This window comes from Platalea leucorodia, assembly GCF_965183815.1.
Source record: "Platalea leucorodia genome assembly, chromosome: 2".
Taxonomy (NCBI): domain Eukaryota; kingdom Metazoa; phylum Chordata; class Aves; order Pelecaniformes; family Threskiornithidae; genus Platalea; species Platalea leucorodia.
In genome coordinates, this window is record NC_138824.1 from 108150875 (window position 1) to 108174461 (window position 23587).

Below are 23587 nucleotides of genomic sequence, written 5' to 3' on the forward strand. Positions count from 1 at the left end.
GTTGCAAGGAGGTCTAATCCACGCTAAATATGCTAATCAAGAAATACCTTGAGGGCCTTTTTTGATCATTTCAGTTATATGTATATGCTAAATCTGGAGCTTTCGGTGTTATCTTCAGTGAGAAGTCACTGTCTCTGGTCTATGAAATGCCATTTGCTTTGTCCTGTATAATAGGCAGGTTTTAAACATACTATTTTTTATCAACAAATGCAGGCTGGGAGATTAGCTCAGAAGGACACATTCCAGACAAGCAAGACGGATGCCCTGTCTGAACACTTTGACCTTCCAATCAAGAGACATCACCACAAATAATTTGGTGGGGAGGGGGAAGGGAAGCTGAGGAACAGTATCCACCCCACCAGCATCTCCATCCACACGTCCATAGCACACACAGAGAATACCCTGGATGCGAGAGCCCTGTGATGGATAACGGTGGAAGTCCATCAATTTTTGCAGCTAGCCTCTTTTTTTTATTGTGAGATTCCCCAGAAAGAGGAGTGTCAATAGGAAACACAGATGGGGCGAGTCCCAGCAGGACTATGGTGCGCGCTGCCAGATAGTCAGTGAGAAGCCATAGCCCCAGAGAAACAGATTCATGACTCCTACACCAATGGTCTTGTGCTTCTCTGGAAAACCCTCTGGGATCTGCTGGCTTTGGGAGAGAAACCTCCCTTGCTCTTTTCAGGATAGGAAAAACTTGCTTCATCCCATGGATTAATTAAAGAAATATCTGCTAGCAAAATCTCATGGAATTTCCCTTCAATCGATGCCTTTTATTGCAGGTTTTTCCATAGACGGAAGAGGGGTTTATGCCCTGGCTTGAAATGGCTAGAACTGTGAGACCACGTTATGCTGCATACCAACACTGGAAAGGAGCATGTTTGAGAACCGTACTGAAGAAAATGGTGCATCTTCCTCCTTCTCAGGCCTTACTATGTGAGCTCGAGGGTCCGTCTGGTGAGGTGCTGCGCTGCCTGCACCCACCCCGGGGCCTGGGTGCTGGGGGCTGACGAGCTCCCGTGGCAGGTGCCCAGCACCCCCGGGGCGGGACCCCGCCTTCTCCCACAGGAGAAAAGGAAAAACAGGGAGTTACACGCAGAAATGACACGGCGGTTCCTTGCAGCTTCACTCCCTCGCTGCGGGTACCAGCCGAAGGTGGGGCCCTGTGCGCTAAAACCGACCTCTCGTAAATATTTCATATTCCTGAGTCAAACAAAAAATGCCTGCTGCCACCCTTTGCATTTCTATTACTTAAAGGGTCACTAATCAAGCAGTGAACTTACCTTTCCGACAAATCTACATACCAGACAATCAATATTCATCTGGTGCTAGCGATACTCTTTCCCCGCCCGCCCAGCGTGTGAATGCAAGCCGGGCTGTCTCCCTCCTTGCTGGGGATTAGCACAGCCTGGGCAATGAGCCCCGAGGACTCGCGCGGGTGTGCTGTGTCCGACACCCCCGAGAAAGTGTTTGCAATCGCCGCCAACCACCGCAGTGGGTACAGTAGTGGCGAGACTAGGAAGGGTTAAAGTTTTGTCTGTGACACTGAAATTGAGGCCAGCTGTAGGTCATATTCACGTCCCAGTCACAGGAAAATGAACCTGTGAGACAGAACCTAATTATCTGCTAAACCAAAAGCCAGTCTCAGTTCAATAACTTACGACAGAGCTGGCAGCCAGATATAGCATTGCCATGGTAACGCCGAAAAAAAATCCACTGCAGAAGAGAACAAGAAGGAAAAGAAGGAGACTGTAACCCTAAATATGCTGTAGCCATTTGATCTTGGACAAGTGGGTATGTCTAAAGAGCCAGATTGCTACAACTGTCTATCCACTTTAATATCCTCTATAATTACTGAAATGAAAAATGCAATTACAGTGTGCTCTGAGCTAAAAACCAGGAGTAACTGGCTAACTGGGAATTAATTTTAGAGGGAACAATATCGGCTTCTTCCCCCTCTCAACACACATGGACTGAGAAGTATGTGGGGGCTGGAGAGCAGAGGCGCCTGCTTCCCGCTAGTCCAAAATCACTGCATGCCAATCCCACCCTTGGTTTTCCCTATCACCTTCCCCTCCTCCCTCTTCTTCCATCCACAGGCCATTACACACAAGGGAAAAGTTTAGCAGAACAAAGCACTCAAGATCTCACTTTGGAGACCATAATGTCTGAACTACATGAAGTTATGGGTGACATGAGTTTAAAGGTCTCAGCAAAACGTCCTGAGCATGATCCCTTACATGAGACACACAACAGATCACAGGGCATCGCAATGGACCCATGCTTCTGGGATCATGGGACGAGGATCCCGTCCTCCCAGCACGCTCCTGTCAGGAGCTAAGCACAGCACTCTCAAGCACCACCAGCGCTGGATGGATACGGAGCTGTTCCCAGGTGAACCCCCCAGCAGCAAAACAGAGGACACCGTCCTCGGGTGGCTCACTGAGCCGGGCAGGCACATGTGCACACACCAGCAGCTCGGCTGTGGACCGCCACCACCCTGCTCTGCCAGGATCCGCGGCACAGCCGCAAAAAAGTTCACAAAAAATCAGACAGAAGCATGTACCAAGCACAAAATCAAACACGTGTTTTGAAATACATATTCAAAAAGTCATATATATATATATACGTGCACATATTGCTTACTGCTGTGAGGACCACAAAACCAATGTCTGATCATTTTGGTCAGAGATGTGGATCCGATGTCAAAAAGATCAGCAGTGATTGCCTGAAAGAACATATATCTGTTTCTGTGTGTGCATGTTAAAGACAGAGATTTTAAATGAAACGTCATGGTTAGAAAAATACAATTAAACCAAATAAACCACTTATTTTGGTCGGCACTTCTGTATAGGTCTTTCCAGCTTGCTGCCAGAGCTATCCGTGCTATCCAGAGCAGCTTGCTGAACAGCAAGACTTCACCCCCAGATGCTAGAAACTGCATGGTTTCAGACTCTCACGTAGGCATGCTATTCAGACTCAAAATGTTCTTGCCATTACTAATTTTACGAGAGACTTCTAAAAAAATAATAGTATCCCAGGGGGTTAGGATAGCAAAATGATTTCCAACCTGAGAGTGTGATTAGGAAATATTATTGTGCTCATATTTTCACCCTGCACAGGCTTTTTTTCTTCTGACTGGGTAAGTGAAGTCCAGATTTGGCAGTTCTTTTTCAAAAAAAAGCTCTCATTCTAGTAATAATGCTGTCTGAATAAGAAATACTCATTTAGGTATGGTGCCTTCTGAAGTGGGTTATGCATCAATCGCTACTGCACAGTGCTGTGTAAGTAATGAAAAAAAGGAAAATTCATTCAGCAATACGTTATTGGTATTCTAGATTTTTTTTTTTTTAAAAGATGTAAAAAAACCCCAACAAATCAACCCAAATCCCACAAAACTCCACAGGCAACATATTATGTAGATCTCCATATTGTTTGAGATTAGCATCCTCATCTTGTAAATACTTACCATTAGTAACTAGTCCTGTGAGTAGTTCAGTTGAGATGGTAGAGGTGTCTGGTATCTATAGAGAATTTGAGCATGACCTTTCTATACATGCACAGGTTTTGTTAGCAGTAACGTAGATCAAAGGGGGACCACGGTATTATTTTCAATGAGCCAGCCTGACACTTGGCGTAAGTGAGGTCTGCTAAAGTCAGTGGGCCTGAACTTGATTATGCTGGTCATGAACTTGGTCTCATTTTCATCACGGAAGATATAAATGTCCTTGTGCTTTTCTTTCGTTGAGCTCCGTATTTCTGAAATGTTAGCAACTTGCTTTTCAACCAGTCTGAGAATGTGCAGAATCTCTTCAACTTGTGTAAAGGATTTTTAGGAAAATGTCTTCTGTAACTGCTAGAAATTGGCTTTAATACACTGGTTTTTGGCTTTCAAGGATCTAACTCAGTAAACTGATAACTCATTTTTGAGAGAAATTTTCTAACGATGCCTCTGAATCTTTACTACAAAGAACGCTCTCATGGGAAATTCAGAGGCATACAAATAATGCAAAAGGAGACAAGCTATTGGGAAAGGGTAACATTCAGTTCAGCACAGGGAACAGAAATTCTGCTTCCATTTAAGAAAGAAAAAAAAAAAAAAATACCCTGGTCTTCACACATGGGATAAGGAACAAAATCTTGACTTTGCTACTCAAACGTATTTGTTTCCCATCCGAGCCTGCAGACACTCTGAGACAATATTTCCCCAAACGGAGGACTGCCCTTTCCCTCTCAATTACATGGATCTGCTGAGGAAAGAGAGGGGCCGAAGCGAAGGAGAGTCCCTGCGTGGGTTTGTGGTACTGCCGCGCAACGGAGCTGCCTCTGTTGGCTCTGCTTCTGGTACGGCCACTATTACAACTGGAGCTTTTTCAGGAAAGGAAGCAGCCATCCTCACCTGGGATGTTAGCGGCACTTTATCACTAACAAATCCCTAGATTGTACGCTTTAAACTGCTCATTGCAGTTATGAAAAGGGTAAACTAGAATACTGACATAGTATATGTTTACACAGCTGAAATCCAAACGTGTGGCTCGGTTGATCTCCTGACGTTTACAGAAAACAGTAGGAAAAGACCAATTAATGAAAAGCGAGAGGACCATTTTGTCATAGCAGAAACATTAGAGACGGCTATTGATTAAAGAGTCTATCTTTTAACATCAACATTAAAAAATAAACAAGAAATTTTTAAAAAATCTGTCCACGAGAGCAGTAACAGTGGTCAAATGCTGGCTTGTGTCTGTGTATGAAACACCGGCTTACGTAAACCTGAGCTACCTGCAAGCATGCACTGACATATGTCACTACGCTGTGCTTTTACCCAACTTCCCCCTGAAAACATGAACTCTAAAAATGAAACAGGTTGTGATAGCCACACTGGAATATTTTAAGGGAGATAGATACCTTTCTGAACAAAATATGTAGTCCAGTGGAATGGGACAGGTAACCCAGGACTTAGTTTCCTATGTGTAGGTGTCTGTTGCCCTCTGTGATGCCTTGGAGTACCTGAGACATCTATATGAGGCTGGCAGATATGTCACACAGTCCCTATGGACTTGCAGTCTTCTGGAGTGGCACCAGTAGGATGCCCTAAGGCAAATGGCACGAGACATCTATAGCTTCTCTACATTTTCTAAACATTTCTAATGACTCGTGGCTCCTCTGAAGTCCCAAGTACTAAATTTAGCAGTCGCTATCGCTAGGACAAGTACGTTTTACTGGTTCTAACACGTGACTGTACAAGAACTATGGGTGAGCCCCAGGGGAGGTGTCTTGCAGACAGAGGCAGAGATGGCTGAGGCCCTGCACGCCGAGGATGGTCGCAGGGCTGAGGGGACTGATGCCCCATGCCTCTCCAGAGGGTTTGGTAGCCTGGCCTTGGTGCTGCGCTAACCACCCCACAGTAAGGCCAGGTTAGAAACATGCACTGGGCACAATGGCTACCTAGACCAAAAGCTTATTTTTTTTCTGAGCCGACTATAAATCAGACAGCTTGCTTTTCCACTGTGTGGTGTAGTTACATATCCCAGTATCAAACTGGGGACAAGTCCTGCCACCCTTATTTTACACAGTTTAAATGACTAGGCAAAGGGCACAGCAATGAGCTGTCGCCTACTTTGTCCTAGTCATACTGGGTGAACTGGAATTTCTTACATAGATTGGTCACCACTGTGCTGAACAACTAACATTAAATTCAAAGGTTCTTACTATGCAGTCAGGTCTGAAAGAAATACCAAGTAACCATGTGAATCCATTTTGATTGGCCTCATCATCCGTGTTGTAGTATGTCCTAATAAACTGGCATTATACAGAAGAGTAGCTTTACTTGATCTAATCCTCCTAAAATCAGCACTTAGATGTTAAATTTTGGTTATGAAATAAGAACTCAATGACTGTCTTAAAAATGGGGACTGTGAATTACTTCAGATAGAGTCTTTAGTAAAACCATACAACTTACAAACTGTGATGCTATAGCTGCTTTACAAAGCTCACGTACAGCCTACATGAATCGTTCAATAAAGCTGCTATATTAAAAGCTAAAATCTCTGTTTAAACTAAACAGTTAATATTTAAACGCACGTTCCATTAAAAATATGCCAGAATAGTTTTGCATCATGTTAAATGATACACAGTGAGGCCACTTGATTTGTTTCTATTTTTGTTGCAGTTTTTAGATCCTGAGCAAACTAGCTAAATATTATATTTCTTTGCTTAAATCTAAACAGAATGTTTCAGGCTGTTAATACAGATGATTTAAAGTCCTTTTCTGGAGCTAGTATTCTGCTTTGATTCAGTCTTCAATGTAAACTTTTCATCTTGTTCTTGAAACTCGTGACTTGGCAGGTATGATGTTCTGACAAGGGCTGCTATGGTGAGAAATGCCTTCTAGTGTGCGTTACACTGCCCCCCATGTAATTTGGGGATATGTTAAGTACAAAAGGATCAAGCTCATAGTATGGAGCTTTTTGGGAGTGGAAACAGTATAAATAAGTGTTTTGTAAGGATGGTGGCCACTCTTCAAAACATTTAAATTTGATGATGTCGTCTTAGCAGCTGAAGCCAATGACAAAAGCTCCCCTTTACTTTAACAAGGCCAAAGCATTCCTTTATGGAAACTACAAGGCTGCAGGATGCCTCTCTATTCCAGGGCATGATTTGCACTGATAAAAACAGTCATGAGAACATCACAGTGCCAAATGTCACAGTTCTGATCTAATCCACCTTAAAATCTCTCCGTTGTACAGAACAGTGTGTGGCTGGAAAAGTTTGCCAATAAGCTATATGTATCACAAAAAAACATGGCCCCAGGTAAAATCTGTCATATAACTGCACATTAAAAATTCTACCTGTCAAGAAACTCACTTTGTTAGAGAAAACAAATTAAGTGAGCATAACGATGCAGGCTGCATAGAGGTGTTGCGCCTTGGAAGTCCATGCGAACCACTTACACAGGGCTCCAGCATTTTCTCAGTCCTCCTCAGACACAAATGGATCTGCAGAACATGGAGATATTTGTAATCAAGAAAAGATACCATTGTTATGATACCAAAGAGCTTGATACAATTAAAGCAGAAGTAATTAACCAAATGCACAGAAGAAAGGAAAAAAATCTGCCAAGGGTGCTTAAGCAGGCTGGTATCACTTAGTAGTCACTGCATTGCAGTCTGCGGGAGACAGGAAAACACAACAGAGAAGTATCGCTGTACTTGTCCTGATCTTATCCTTTTTGCTGGGCATGTGCTAGTGGCTATTGTCAGAGAGCAAAGATTCTGGGCTAGAGGCTAGTAATTTGCTAGATTGTTAGCATTTCTTTCCACATCAGCACCCTGTCTTTTGCTGCTTCTTAAGATGCACTGCGATAAAGCCAACGGGCAGTGTCTAGACGGCACATAGCTATGGCCTTTGAAAGCCATTGGATGCACTAGGGCTGTGTTATACATGCATGGTTTTAATGAGGTTCTTACAGGTTTTTCAGGAGTATTGTGCAGCAGGCAAGAGAGACAGAAAGAGAGAAAAATCCTTACCTTTGATTTCACACCTGTTGCTATAGACACCGCTACATGTTTCACACTATTGTGTTTAAGGGCCTTAAACATGGCATGACCGTCAGACATTCTTAATCCTCTGTACGCTAAGGACGTTTTTCCTTTTGCAGCTTCACACAGGAATGTATCTGTTGGCAAATTTAGGCACAGCTTACTTGTTTTGGCTTAGATTCTCATTGAATTACATTACATTACGCCACCTTCCCCACCCCTTTTTTAACCAAAGTGCCCTCCAGATATTGTTTTGTTTTGCCGAGTAAGAAAACTGAAATTTTGCAGTGCGGTAGCTCCTCATGCAACAGTTGGAAAGAATATTTCAGGGTCATGTTTGGACCTTCAGTCACTGAAGGTCTGATGCCACCTCAAAGCCTTCAGCTGGGGCAGCGGCTACGTGCACTGCCTCATCTGCGACACGAGGGAGCTGCTCCCACAGACAGCCTTCCTCCAAAACAGCTGTTGTGCTGCATATCAGACAGTTGGAGCAACGCAAGTTCTGGATTGTATTTACTTACACTTCTTAGTGCAACAGTACCGTGGGTGCTACAATTGCGAAGCTCATTCCCCTCCCTCCTTGAATGGGGAATATCTTGCCTTTACAGTACATTCTTACAGATCAGGCAAAAGAGAAAAAAAAAAAAAAAGGAAAAGCAACTTTAATTCCATTTGCATGGGGTTTCTTTTTCTGTATTCAAATAGTAAAAATTGCAGTGGAGATTTTTAGAAATTCTGGGCCATTTTGGGTTCAGAGAGGCAGTTACAAGCATGAAAATTGATTGCGCAATGGGGAGTCCTGGTTTACCAGCACTGCGGCGCCTTCAGAGCACCCCACAGGCATTCGCGTCCAGGGGAGCAGGGCTGTGAGATCACACGCTCTGAGCCGTGACTTTCCTTCCTTCCAGTGCAGGCTAGCTACTGCCTGTGGAGGTGGTAAAAAGGTAAGGTAGTTAAAGTTGCACCGTCAGCCAAAGGAGCTGTGCCCATCACCTTCAACAGGCTGTCAGAAAAAGGAGTTTCTTTCCCACGCCTATGTGGAACCAGGTCCTGTGATGCACTCCTTACACACACATATTTCTGTAATTTTAAACTGTACGTAGGAAACGAAAGTCATTGTATAACACAACTAATCCTTTATCAAGATCATGGAAATTCTGAATAAGACACAAAAAAGAGCAAGACCAGGTTTGGAGCAGTATCCCAAGATTTGTGAAATGAAATTGATTTCCATTCAAATCAGGTCTTTTACTCTTCTTGAAAATGTCAGGGTGTCAGCCTTGGCCATTACCAGACTGTGATTTATAGTTGAGACAAAGCGATAATACTCAGGTGACTGTCTGGAACTGTACTGCTGTGTCTGGAAAGGCTACAGATGACAGCCATCTCCTTTCTTAACCAACTTGCGTTGCTCGTCTAAGATCAGTCTTCCCACACCCCTCCTCCCCAAACCCTTGATAGAAAAATGATAAAACATATAGGCTTGAAGATTTACTTAGATCAGCCAAATAAGCCTTGTGGAGGGAGTAGGTTACAGAACTTCGGAGAAACACATTAAAAATAATCCTTTAGCTAGCTGTATCCTAGCTAGCTGTTTGGATGAATACCTGTAAAATGTGAGACTGATTGCCTGGTTTCAACACATGGGTATGTTTTAATCCATCTGTAGGATCTATTTCTGTAACTTGAGTATACTAGAAGCACAGAAAATGCTGAAACCAAGTAAGTTCTCAAATAGTAAGAATAATACAGCTGCTGTCATTTCCTTCTGAAATTAAACACAATTTATTCAATAAATAGATTACTGGAGGTTAAAAATTACCTGGCTAATATTTAATCAAACACTGATGAGCTAGTTCTGTTATTTCTCCCATTGACGTAACGTTTTGCTTGAATAAAGGCTACAGAAGTACTTAACTGTTTAGGTGCTGTACTCCTACTAATTTTAGCAGGAATTAGGCACCTTCAAGTAGCTCAGATAAGTCTTTTTCAAATCTATTTCTCTCTTTATTCCTTCAGCTATACTTGTGCTCTCAGTATAGTGGCGTGAAGGAGAGAATAAACAAGATATATGAGTAAGTCAAACAAAAGAAAAGAGGAATTACTAGCACAACTAATAATACCTTTCCTGACATCAGATTGCTCATTCTGGTATTAGTATTTGCAGAGGATATTGACAGAATGGGAAGGGTTCAAACAAGAGCAAGTAACATGATCTGATCTTCTCAAAAACCTAACTTACAGTAAGACAGTGAAGACAATATCTCATTACTTTTTCTGTGAAAATGCGAAGAGGTGAAAGCAAATGACCGTTTAAATTGTCAGGGAAAGTTTCAGTAGCTGGAAGCTGATGCTAAACAGATTCCAGTTAGAAATAAAGCCTATGTTTTTAATAGTGATGTAATAGACTACTGGGACACTATTCCTGGGGTTATTATGGATTCTCTGCCATCCCAAATCCTAAATATACAAGCTAACCAAACAGAAATTGTTGGTGTTGATGTGGGAGTTGCTTGGTGAGTGCTTTGGCATGTTTTATGGAGGAAGTCAGACTAGATGATCGAGTTTGCCTTGGCAGCAGACTTGAGATATTTCTACTATGTGTGGGAGACACAAGGGAGGAGAGCAAGGGAGGAGGTAAGGTGGGGGGGGGGGGGAAGGAGGGAAGGAAAGAAGGAAGAGATGTCTGGCTGTCTTCCTTGCCTAGTGCATGTAAGGTGCAAGCCTTGTGTGGTACCGTGTTTCCTGGTTCAGTGAACGGCAGATGCTGCCTCGAAGCAGAGAGGGTATAGGATGGCATTCAGCCACAGGTTTTACCACAGGACAGGAGAGTCTTCAAGTCCTCTGAGAAGACTACTGCAGATATTAATTTCTGCTGTCACTTCATAATCTGAGCTGGATGCCAGCTGAAGGATTTTTTGGCCATAGTAAAATCATAGAGTCTTGAGGCACACATAAGACTGCTTTACAGAAAAATGCTGACCCCAGGGACTCTCTTTGGAGCTACTTCTTAACATGTTTTTTTCTTACTAGCTATTACGGAAGATCATTAGGACCATTAAAAATATTAATCTGAAAAAAAGTAAATGTGGATGCCAAAACAAAGTTGAAGAGTCTTGATGGAGACTAGATGAGCATTGGGATGTGAGATCCCATAGCTTGTTCAGATGTGCTCCTCTCTCTTCCCAGCCACAGCAGTCAGTTACTGCGAACACCTGAAGAATAAATAGCAGGAGGGCTGTAAAAGAAACATATAAAATGTCCCCTCACACCACCACAGTAAATCATGACCTCCTACTGACCACTGAATGCTTTGCTATTATTTGCATTATACTGTGGCCTTAGACCTCTAACCAAAGTCAAGGTCCCACCGTGATAGTTAACGTGCTCCCGGTTAGTGAGGGGCTGTCCCCACGCGAAAGAGCCCACGGTCTGCCTGGACAGCACAGGGCAAGCGTCAGGAAAGGAAAGGAAAGGTTGGCTCACTGAGAGGGAGCTCAGGGGAATTGCCTGTGTTCATGCTGGGTGCCAGGAAGTGACCCTAAATCTTTAGCCACCGACGCAGGAAAGAAGAGCACGTAGGCGACGGTTTGGAAACATTTGAAGGGTTTTAAAAAGTGTTAGTTATTACATGTAGTAATTTTGATTTCCCACTCGCATTTAGGGAATGATTACCAAATTTCAGAAAGCCAAACTGCAGCCTTTGGAATTTATTAACTCATAAAAGCCTACCAAAGCTCAATACTCAGATGCTGGCAACACCCACAAGAAATCTAACCCTCTGAGTCAGTCGGGAGAGGTTTCCAACATTGCACTGGTAACCTGTTTCGCTTCTAAACACCCAGCCATTGTTTTAGAACTAGGTGCCCCAATGACGCCTAAAACATCAATATTTTGACCATACTCATCTATTTCAGAAAGAGGCATAACTTTGAGAATTAATATCCAAAATAATACGCTGACATAATAAACAGCAGAAAAGCAGAGTCTCTAGGTTTATATAAAATGTAATAGTAAATCTAACTCCCTGGATACTTCAGAGTGTGTATATAAATACATGAGCAGGAGCTATAAGCACTGCTCATAGTATCCTCAGTCTTGTGAGAAATCTTCCCAACAGAGAGATGAACCCTCTGCTTGCAGTGAAAAGCTGTAAATCCCACCACAAAATGGCTGCACCAGCCATTTCACACACCGGGCTTGCTAAAAGCTGATGCCTGTGCCGTCGGGGCCCCGCGCGGGTACGGAGGGTGAGGTGCTGTGCACGGCCAGCGCTGCGCCCAGATGAGGCTCGCGCCGGCTGCCTGCATAGGGGCAGGCACCACGAGGCTGCTGCCAGGGTCTACGGAGCAGAACTGCCTGCCTGCCTGCTGTATGCCCGAAGCAGAACTAGGCTCCTCGAGGATACAGACCGATCATCAAAACATCTGGAAATGTGAAGCCAACTAAACGCTGGTAGCAAATATTTCACACACATCCCTAGCAGAAACTACCTCTGCTGAAGAGCGCAGCAGAAAGTTATTCCATATCGCCCCCTCCCCAAATCACAGTTATTAAATCTGATGTTCCACAAATGATCCTCTGTTCCAGCTGTTCAGTGATCAGGGCTATCATGCCATTCTTCAGAAGAAAATTAACAAGAAGAAGAGCTTTATCTGGAAAACTACAACTAGCAACCTAATATATAACCTCCAGCAACTGGTGTTTTCCGAACAGGGCCGAGGGAGGGGATGCAGATTCTGCAAAAAGTTACAGGTAGGGCCAATTTATATGTCCTTCATGTTCAGGGTGAAGAACCACCATGGAGACAAATGCAAAAAGTGGGAGCAAGGCTAATTCAAACTCTTAGGAGAACAAAGCTGGCATCTTGTAGGGCCTTACAGTGGGGCTGCGGAAGGGGCTGAAGCAAAGAGATGATTACTGTGGTGGAAGAGAAGAGAAGGTGACAGGGGACAGCTACTCACTACTAATATTGGGATTCTATTTCACAGAATAACCTTTAGCAGAAAAAAACAACTAATTCGTCCAATTCTCTGGTGTACCAATACCAACACATACACATAAATTTTAGAAGCAGAGAGAACTAGAAATCTCGGGAGGATCCCACAATCAAACTTATTTCTAGACACAAAGTTGTTTCTTTCACATCAAAGGCAGTTTGCAGAGGAGAGAGAGTGCAGAGGAACAGACAGTGAACCATGAAGACTTTTCCACTGCCAACTGTCTCACTTGTATGAAAATCAATGTGTAAAGCGGATAAACAGAATCTACTTCTTTATGCATTGAAGATACTCTCTTCATCTGATTTACCTTCATTTGACGGAGATGCTTTGAGTAAAGGGATGCATTATGAAGAAATGCATTCTACTAGGAAAGACTTGAGTTTGAAATTAAATCCTGTGCTAAACTTTTCAAGAAGTATCTACCTTCACTGAAGTCTTTTCATGGCCCTGCTTATTTCTACTTTAAACTTCGCACTTATTGTACTTTAAGCTCCACCAGTGAATGTAAATGGGGTTTCACTATACGTTTAGTGCATTCAAGCATTCTTTGTTACAGTTCCCACCCTGCCGCATTATGTGAGCTCTGCCACGGAAGTCCAGCAGTCGGTTTGTTTTCTGCTATTAATAAAAGAACCTACTTTTCCCCACTTCTTTGAAGAAGTTGAAAGGGCTACATGTTAGAGGGGGAGGTGGTGGGGAACAGACTGTGGTGTAATCCCCAAACGCAAATGCTGTCTAGATTAGAAACCTCCCTGAAGAAAATTTACAAATGCTAAGACTGTGCTTTTTGTGTGATGAACACTAGAGCAATAACTTAGCCACATACTGGGTTCTGCCTAATGCTTAAGGAGCCTACTAGGTGAAAGGAATTAAATGAAAAAAAAAATCTTCCAGTTGGCTCTGTGCCGATGCCATCCAACCCTTTCAGTATCCAGTGACTTACTAGTGCAACTATTTTCATATGTGTTTCATCACCGAGGTATCTTAATATAATACTTAGGAATCTGTTAAAATAAAAAAAAAAAACACAAATGGAATTTACACATTGCCAGTGTTTTTACATAGTCCAGGAAAAGCTTAATTAAAGGGGTGGGACGTGTCTCTGCTGAATAGCTGTTTTTCCTTCATACCTTCCCATGCATGACACGCACGCATCCAAGAAAAGAAGTTGGGGCGGGGGGGGGGGGGGGAGCTGGTGAAAGAAAACCACCCAAACCCAAAATTACCAGCCTTAAACTACTCAGCACAACCTTGTTGATTTGCTTGGCCATTTAAATAAATGAATATGCTCCTTGTAGAGAATCGCAGCCCTGTTGTAACAGCTAACAAGTAGAAGAAATGTAAAGAATATTATCTGCCTTTTCCCCTATAGGATACTCATATTGTTCCAACTATCATTACCGTATCTAGTTTATCGTACAACTACGACTAATCCTTAACTCCTAAATAAGCAGGAACAGGAGTAAAGATTGCAATCCTGAAAGCCCACCAGATAAACTTTAGTCTATAATCGACTGGATGATTCTGTGATTAATTTTAAATTCTACTTACTAGGTTAAAGATATTTATAAAGATGAAATAATTTTATCAGTCTTGATCTTAATAATCTTATGTTCACTTACTCTCTAAGGCTTCCATAGTCCATCCACTTGTTGCTACTCAGGCACTGCAAGTAAAACATAGCTTTGCACACAAATTAATATAGCTAGATTCTGGTCGGAATATAACTCACCAGGTAAGAATAACGCTAGTGTTGCCGAGGAATGGAACGATGCAGCATCCAACAAACTCTGAAGATGCCTATTGTGATCATCAAACAATGAAAAAATTTAACAAGGCGATGAATGTCTCAGATACATTGCTTGGACAAAAATACTTTAAATGAACATAACAAAATAAATCTACTTTTAATTGAGCGATACAGTTTCAGCTGGCATTTTTATAGGATCCCAGATTTTTTTTCTATTACGTGTATCTATCTGACTACCTAGCTAGCTATAGACCTCAGGCAGCAGTCGGTCTTTCTTTTTTAGTTTGTTTTTTGGTTTTTTTTTTTTGTAGGCTACAACCGGTTCCTAAGAGGAGATGACTGCTTTTCAGTGTAAAATTAAGTACCCAGTCAGGAATTGAGCAGAATCATCATATGGGCAAATCAAAATGATGGCTACATTTACTGCCTACAGAAATTTTTGCTGCACTGCATATTAACTCACTGAAAATGTTGTGTTAGCTAATCGTGAATGTGCCGATTTTCATTATCCATGGAAATGCGTAACATCTTCTGTTAAACTTCATTGACATTTTTCATCAAATGAATAGAGCAATGCCCTGAAATGTGATAATCATAGATTCTTGTTATACAACTTTGAGTAAAATATTCTTTCCTCTAATTCCAACAGTAATTAACTTGGATTGGAATTCCCCTGACTCATGTAACAGTCTTCAGCACTGTATTAATGGAGCCTAGTGTTTATAAGGTTTGCAAAGAAATCCTGTCCCATATATGTAATATTATATTAAGGTGCTAAAGACTTTCAGGTTAATGAAAAGAATTGCTCAAATCACGCCAGCTTGAGCTATAAGCATTTTTGGGGGTTTAGGTTTAAAATTAAATGGCATCTTGTTGAAACTTAAAATGCTTCAAAAATGAAGCTCTGCAAAATTGTTGCATCTCCCATGAAGACTAAAAATTAAAGTAGACAATTATCATAATAATAACCCAATTGTACATGGCAGACAAAAGAGAAGCTAATACTTCCCTCTGCTTTTTGACTGATGTTTTGTTGGGCTGTAGCTAAACAGCACTTTAAGTTGACAGTAAATTAGCAAACAATATGAGGGAGGAAAAAAGAAAGAAAATCATGCAGGGGTTAAGATGTTTATGTAAAACAGTGATTTTCCTTTTTAAAATTAAAACGTACAAATAAGCTGGTGTCAGAGACTAGGTGATCCTTCATTTCCACCGCATTGAGCAGGCTCACATCAGCAGCAGACAGCCGTTAATATATGCGTCTGGCTCAGTCTGGTCTACCAACTAGGAATTCATCGAATTGTTAATATCATTCCTTTTTTGTATGCACCACACATCATTTTCACTCGCTCTCTCTCTTCCTCCCCCTTTGCAAGAGCTTGTGTTTTGGTTTTTTGTTTTTGTTGTAGCACAAGCTGATTACTCCAAAATCACATATTAAAGAGCATTTAAAAGCATTTTGGACTGAAACAACATAAACTCATATAGAAATGAGAATACATTGAAATTCTGTACATATATCTAAGCATAGTGTACCGAAGATGATGCTTCGTATTTATTTGTGCTAATAGAGACAGCTTTCATATACTGTCAATGTGTAAATAAGACTGCTTTCTGCATGGTGTCTGTAGGCATTGTCACGTAGTCCCAGGACAGGGAAACATCTTGTTGATCTTGGTGGGAATTCTGACCGAGTGAAGACCGGGATTCTCCCTCCCCTCTGTCCACCTCTGCCCCACCACAAGGAGCTCAATGTGCACCAGAGGTTGGTTTTGCTGTGTTGAAACTGGGGAAGAAGAGGGAGGAGGGAAAAAGGAAGGCAGTGTTTCAACTTTTTCATCTCGATGGCAAGGGGCAGCAGTGAGTACCATGGGCAAGAGAAGAGCCACTGGAGTTATCCCAGTTCAAGCAGTAACGCAGAGGCAGTACTGCATATTTACGCCTTTTGCTGTAGCACCAAATAAGCCAGGTAGGGGTTTCTAATGATTCGTTTTCCTCTCACCCTCACTGCAGAGCAGAGCATACTTGAAACCTTCAGACTGACAGAGACAGACGTTTCACGCTACAGTTTCACCTTCATTGTACGGACAGTATTAAATGCAAAATGAATTCAGAGTGATGAATGTGAACCATCCACATTCAAGTAAATTTGCTGATTTAAAAATAAATTCAATGAAAATCTTTAATATGTACATCGTATATCTGATTAAGTCTATAAGGATTTTTATTTTGATAAGGACTATGCATAATTTAAATTGTCTATTGACATTTATATACCGACACGCAATATAGTTTTATCTCATTATATAGCTTGAATGAACGGAATACCTGTTCACCTGATCAGCATCTTAAATAGACTGCTTGCAGTACTGAAAACTATTGTACATAATATATGTCAGTTGCTACCGAAGTGCTTCATGAGTGTAGCACCTAGCTGGGTACGTTTGTCTTTTCTATACAGATTCAGATCTACTTTTCTAATATTGCCTAAATAGAAGTCAATATTGAATAACACATCTGTGTTAAAAAATTACCTCTGTGTCTGAACGTTTCCAGGTAGCTCTTTTGAGTGTTCTTAGCATGTGGGATGGACAGTTTACGAAGAAAAGAATTGCATATTTGCAGGAACTGTATCATCATTGTAATTGCTAAGGCAATATTTTTATGACTAAAGACTAATTATATCTTGAGCAACTTGAAAACTACATACAGCGCATAGTTTCTGTCTCTTAAGAAAACAAGACAACAAGAAAAAGTATTACGCTAACAGATAAGAACAATTTATTTTAACAGTAGTGTTGATGTTTACAATAAAACACAATTCCTCCCACACAAGTGGAAAAAATATACTGCAGCCAAAATACCACTTCTGAAATGAACAAATAGTTTAGATGCCTGGGCTGTGTGAAGCCTTTGTCTCAGCGAAGTCTGATATATCAACAAGGTCCTGCAGCATCTTGGGTTAGACACAGGAAACAGAGAAAAATGGCTCAGAACTAACACACCTATAAAACATTAAGAAATACAAATCAAATTATGTGTTGTAGATCAGAAGTTCAAGACTAACGAAGAGTGCAGAATAACCTGTGTGCTTGTGAATCTTCTTATGCAAAGTCAGTGAAGTACTTAATACATGAGGGACAACCTAAATCTCACTGTGTTTTCTGTCAGAGGGGGAAAAAATACAAAAAGTGATGGAGAGGCTAGAAGTTGAGTCCGGTGCTTAGAGTATTGCCGGCTCAGTTTAAATGGAACAGGTACAAGAAATGTGATTCTGTGTGAGAAGTGATTTTAATGCTGTAGTATGATTTTTACACCAATATTCTCCATCAGATTAAAAAAGTAAATTAAATGAGAGAATATTTAAATGCCATATTGTGTTCTCACTTAGACAAAGAAAAAAGATGGCAACTAACTAAAAAATAATCTTTGTCCCATGTTACAGGAAAAGCTAAGCAACAGTTTTCCTGTAGACTGAAATCATTATTCAAACAACAATAGAATGAATGTTTTCTAGGCCTCAAACATCAGTGTTTATGCTTTATGTTTTAAGAGTTAATTAATGCTGTAGCAATACAGCTGAAAATACACTTTGTAGTAATTATCTATCAGTATTGTCTATGATAATAATAATATTATGGTTGAAAGCCTTTTGTATATTTTAGTATCTGTTTTGAGTTGTGGGTTTGGTTTTTTTTTTGGAGGTGCAAACTGGCATTCAGTTTAAATTTTAATTCTAAATCTTACATGGCATCTAGTCCAGTTTTCTAAACATACAAATATGTAACATCCTAATGTTGCACAATGGATAACAGGTTTTTTTTTCCTTTAGGAACAGTTCTGCTGCTTAACATTTGAAATAGGTATATTTTCCTTTTTTCCCTTCCAGACAAGGAAAGCTCCTTTGGTTCTCTAAATTCTGCAGAGAAACAATCACAGTCCAAAGCTGCTGGTTCCCCTCCGCCTAGGTCCCAAGAGCCTGACTTGTGATTGTTGCTAAAAAACCTCACAAGTTAGGGTCTCAGGGACTAGGAAAAGTCCGATATGATCCAGTAGAATTCGTCTTCCAATAAACTGAATTGCTTAGGAGTCATAATCGCTGTCAGTAAAACTTTCATTGCTATTGTTAAAAGCAAAAACAAAACTAAAAAGAAACCCAAAAAACAACGTCCCCCCCAAATCAACAACCCCTCCTTCCCCCCAAATAAACAAACCACAGTTTCAAGTAGGGGGCAGAAAAGATCAAATAAGCAGGCAAGACACATACATACATTCAAACAATGTATCAGCTGACTGAACAGACTTTTTCTTAGAGTATAGTCCTTAACTTTTGAAACGAAAAAACAAAGAACACAGGAAAAAAATCTTCACTGCCTCGTCTCGCAAGTGGCCATATTATAATGCATCAGAGGGAAGCGTCTAAAAATGGGTTAAAATCTGCTTCTAGCAGATTTGTACAGTAACAATTTTATTCTATTTCTCTTAATGCCTGAAAGAAGGATTAAATGCTTGTTAAGGGGTTTCTAATTGAAATATTTCCCCATTATACTTTTAGTCCTACTGTTCAGGTGGGCCCTGGGTTACAGAGTACTTTAAACCCATTCACAATGCAAGGATAACCTTTGGGCGTGTATTCACTTTTTGCCTCTTCCCCACATTCAACATTTAATCCTTCTACAGACTGCTAGCAAAAGCCTCTTCCTTTCCAATGGCAAAACTAGCTTTCGCTCCATAAGCTGTAGAAAACATTGACATGCAGAGATTGTTGTCACTTGAACCAGATTACTCAAAGCACACATAACTTTCAAATACTGTCGATACAGTAAGAAGAAATGCTCGGATTTCCCGAATAATTTCGTTCTGAAGCCGAACACTTTTAATGGCACAACCACAATCCCAAATTACTTTCGCATTCATCCTCCTCCGATCTTTAGCCTTGTTCGCAGAACGAAAAAGAAAATTTCTACTTTAGGGACGGGATCCACCGTGGCTTTTTTTTTTTTTTTTTCCTCCATCAGAGCCCAGAGCAAAAGAAACAGCAGCCATAAAGGTCCTAGCCACTGGAGCAGAATCTGGCATAGAAAACTCAGTGCTCTTCGGGAAGCCGTTCAGCTTTAAAAAGGAAAAAAAGAGAAGAGGGGGGGAAGAATTAGAATCTCTGCTGGTCGAACAGGTGAATCATCCATTTACAAGAAAGCTGTACAGAGCGCTCTGCTGAAGAAAAGATTTGCCAGTGCCCCCCACCCCCACCCCTGCCCTTCACCCTCCCCTCCAGAATGATACTTCAGATTTCAGAACATTTTGGATTATTTAAAATATTATTTCAGCTGATGATATAATGCAACATTATATAAGAGCCGTTTCTTTGTCACTGTGCACCATTCAATCACTTATGCCTCAGACACAAAATAGTTAAACGAAACAAAATATATATATGAGAGATATATATATGTATAGCAGTCCCTAGATTTCATTCAATTTCTTTTTTTTAAAGCTGATCATGATTTAACAAACAATTTTGACCACAGCTTTCAAATCAATAATTAGAATGAAAAATCTCTCCCCTCTATAAATATGACATTAACATAATTATACCACCCCCATCGCATAGACCCATCCTCTTTAGGGAATACATCTGATGCTCTGAAGATGGAAATCAGTCAGATTTTAGTTGCTCTCAAACGTACCTTTGCTTCTCACTGACTGACTGGCTTTACCTTCCATGCACACACACAGTCACTAGCGCACACACGCACACACACACACACATACACATGCGCGCGCACATGCACACACACACACACACACGCACAAAAAGGCAAGGCAAAGCAGCGGATGCTGACTCAGAGCAGTTGTGTGTGGAGGGGGTGGTATCGGCTGGTATTTTCACTGCACTCATCATTAACATTAACTCACTCTCTAGCATCCACCCTCTCTCAGACCTGCTGGACTGCAGCATTTGCATGACGCTGTCACTCTAGCCCTTGTGGGTCAGATGTTAGAAGAAAAAAAGCCTCAAGGCTCTCATAAGGAATGCCTTCATTTCTTCCAAAGGGTCCCTCTTCTTATTTTTCCACCTTTCTACTTCCTCTGTTGCTGTGTCTCAGTTGTTTGACATCTTTCCGGAAGAAAATGTCTTGAGCTGCAATAAGCCAGTAGTCAGTCGGTCCTCCCCTCACCTCACACTCCTATTCCCACCCCCTTTTTTTCCTAATCAATAAGACAGATCTCCAAATGCAGTTGTGAAAACAGGCTCTGACACACAGACTTTCATCCTCGATCCTCTGCCTCAGGAATAGCAGGCAACCCAGGCTCACACGTGATGTAGAGAGAAATAATGCCAGTAATTCTTGAACAGTCTTAGGAGTTTATTCTACGCCTTCTTCATTTTTTCCTTTGCTCGAATAAATACCAGTGGGAAGGACACACTAGCTCTCAAAAGCTACAAGGATTCAATTCTTCAGAAAATAATGAAAATTAAAAAGACTAATATTAGTCTTCCTCAAAATTAATGCTATCTTTTTTTTTTCCCCCCACTCATTGTGCTCTTTATAAGTAGGAATTGTCTCATAGCCAAAACACTGCCAGGGTCTGAATAACCATTCACTGTGCTGAAATCGTGAGTTTCTGGACTTCAATCGGTATTTAACCGGACTAAGTAATTTTTTTTTCTTCTTTTTTTTTTTTTTTAATTTTAGACTTCTTAATTAAAAATAAAATAAAAAAATAGAAGCTGCTTGCGTCAGAGGGAGCACTGCAAGAGAACAATGGCAATACACCCGCACCACCACACCGAGTACTGAAAACGCATGTTTGAGCTACACTTGTGTATTTATCTGTATGGTATTTGCTCCGTGTTGGTAGAGCAGTCTGCACACGTACACGTACATCGAATACACACACACACACAGAGAAACTCAAGACGCGTATATAAAATACACAACACAAAACAAAGCACAAAGGCTGTTAACTGAAATACAGGCACAAGTTGTCTGACAGGCTATGAAAATCCACAGAGCATAATTATTGTGTGCATTTTTACCTTGTTCCTTTGTTCTTAAGGCAAGGGACTTTAATGACTTACGGTGTTGACAATCTTTCAGCTTTTCCCTTTTTACGCCAACAGTATTTGGGAATTATTTTTCCAGACAATACCACACCACTGTGATTCGCAGTATAAAAATTATTTACCAGAGGGGGGGACAGGTGATACGCAATTCGCCAGCCAATTCTCAAAGCTGCCTGGTGCCGTAGAAACTCTCGGCGTAGCCGGGCAGGCAGGTCCCAGGATGCAGTGCTACACCGCAGTCCCAGCTCAGGTAGCCGCTTGGCAACCTTACGGCAGCAGCAAACGTGAAGGGCATCCGCTCGCAGGAAAGGTCCAAAAGAAAACACTGCGCAGCCCCGAAGAAAGGAAGCCAAAACTCCGGGGTACACGCCCTAAGCCCAGTTCGTACACGCTTATGACCAGTTGTCGTGATGGTAATTAATTTCTTAGGTAAAGGACGGAGGAAAGTAGACAATTAGGAAACAGTTAAGTTTGTAATCTCAGAGAAAGGGAGAGACGGAGACAGACACACACCCACAGACAGAGACAGAGAGCGAGCGGAGAACGCCAAGCATGAGACAACAAAAACAAGACCGAAATCAGATTGGGGAAACTGAAAAAAATACAGGATTACAGCATTCAGCTTAGCATTTACTGAGGTATAAAAAAAAAAAAAAATTAACACATGCACAGCATGGCTTAAAATACTTATTGCCATCAATAGTCTGTGATGGATGCCGGCTTCTTACTGCTATACGTACATTAGATTGGTCATTGCCTCTTAATCTCCTTTTGCTCAGACCCATCCATTTTTTGCTGCTCCAGCATCTGTGCCCTTTATGCTTTTTTTCTGTATAGTTACCCACAATACCCTGGATAAATTAATGTCATGACCCTGCTATGGCTATCAGACAGAAAAAAAAGTCTACTATTTTAATAATTGAACGTGTGCGTACAGCAAACTGCCTACTGATAGCCCAGTTTTGTGGACTGCCTCCAAAAGCAGCCTTTGCTAGCTCTGCGAATCAGAAACAACAGATGCAAATACTAGCCACATAGCCCCAGCTCTCTGTCTTGCCTTTTTTTTTTTTTTTTAAACCCACCCTTTTCAGTCTGTGCCATTTCATTTTCCCTGTGTCTGCTCCCCTCAATGGTTAAAAACATTAGCCTGCTGAAATTAGAAGCTTTTGAATAAAAGCATAACGATGGGTGAAAATTATAAATGGCTGCAGATTCTGGAAATTTATATCCAGACGGTGAGTAGGGAAGAGTACCCAGGTTCAAGTGCTGAGCCTCACTCGGGAGCACCTCTGGGGCCAATGGGACTGCAGACTAGATTAAATCAATAGTCGTCTGAAACGAGATGTCGTAATCAATCAGCTCAATTACCACTGTCATAGATCTGGGCTTAAGGTCTTTCCTGATTCCACTCTTCTAATCATTAACCCTTATACATCCTCAAAATAGGAACTCACACTTGCTCTGCTGCACTACCTTTCAGATCATCAAAGTTTAAGTTAACATCTTCCCCTCTTTCTCCGTTTCCCTATTTAAATAATATAAGAATGGGTCAGCAAGAAATATTTTAAACGTGAATATGGCAAGGTTAGATGCACTCCTTTAAAGGTACCTATTACATATTTGCTGTGTGCGCGCTTATATATTATTATTATGCCTCCGGGAGTGGCTGGGTGGATCAAAGACTGCTGTTTAATTAACATTCAACTCAGCTGTTTCCTTGGAGATTAAAAATAGAAGACTAGTTGAATTAAACTGAAGCCCTTCACTCCTTTCGCTAATCCAATATTATAGAACTCCTCTCCCCTCAACCTAGTTAGGAACAACTCATTTCTGGTTAATCAACCACTAGGAAAATCCATTTTCAGTTTGAAGGTAAGTGTGAAAAAGTTGGAAAGGTATTTTTGCATGCATGTCTGAATTTCATGGACTTGCCCAGTCATTTACATTTTGCATCCACAGTACAGTAAATCCCCATGCGATGCAAGGAGAAAAGAACCATTGGGTTTGAATATGAGCAGAGCCACTTTAAAATCTTGCCTGTAATTACTATTTGCTGTGTGAAGATTAAATGTCATCCATTTAACTTATTTTTTTTTATTATTCCTGTGCAGGTCCTGAAAAGATCAAAAAGCTTTTCAGAAAAATGCTCCAGCAATTGTCACATATCCTTCTCTCTGCTTCTCAGAAGGAAAGACAGAATCCGGGTAGCAGGTATCCAGAATTTTGG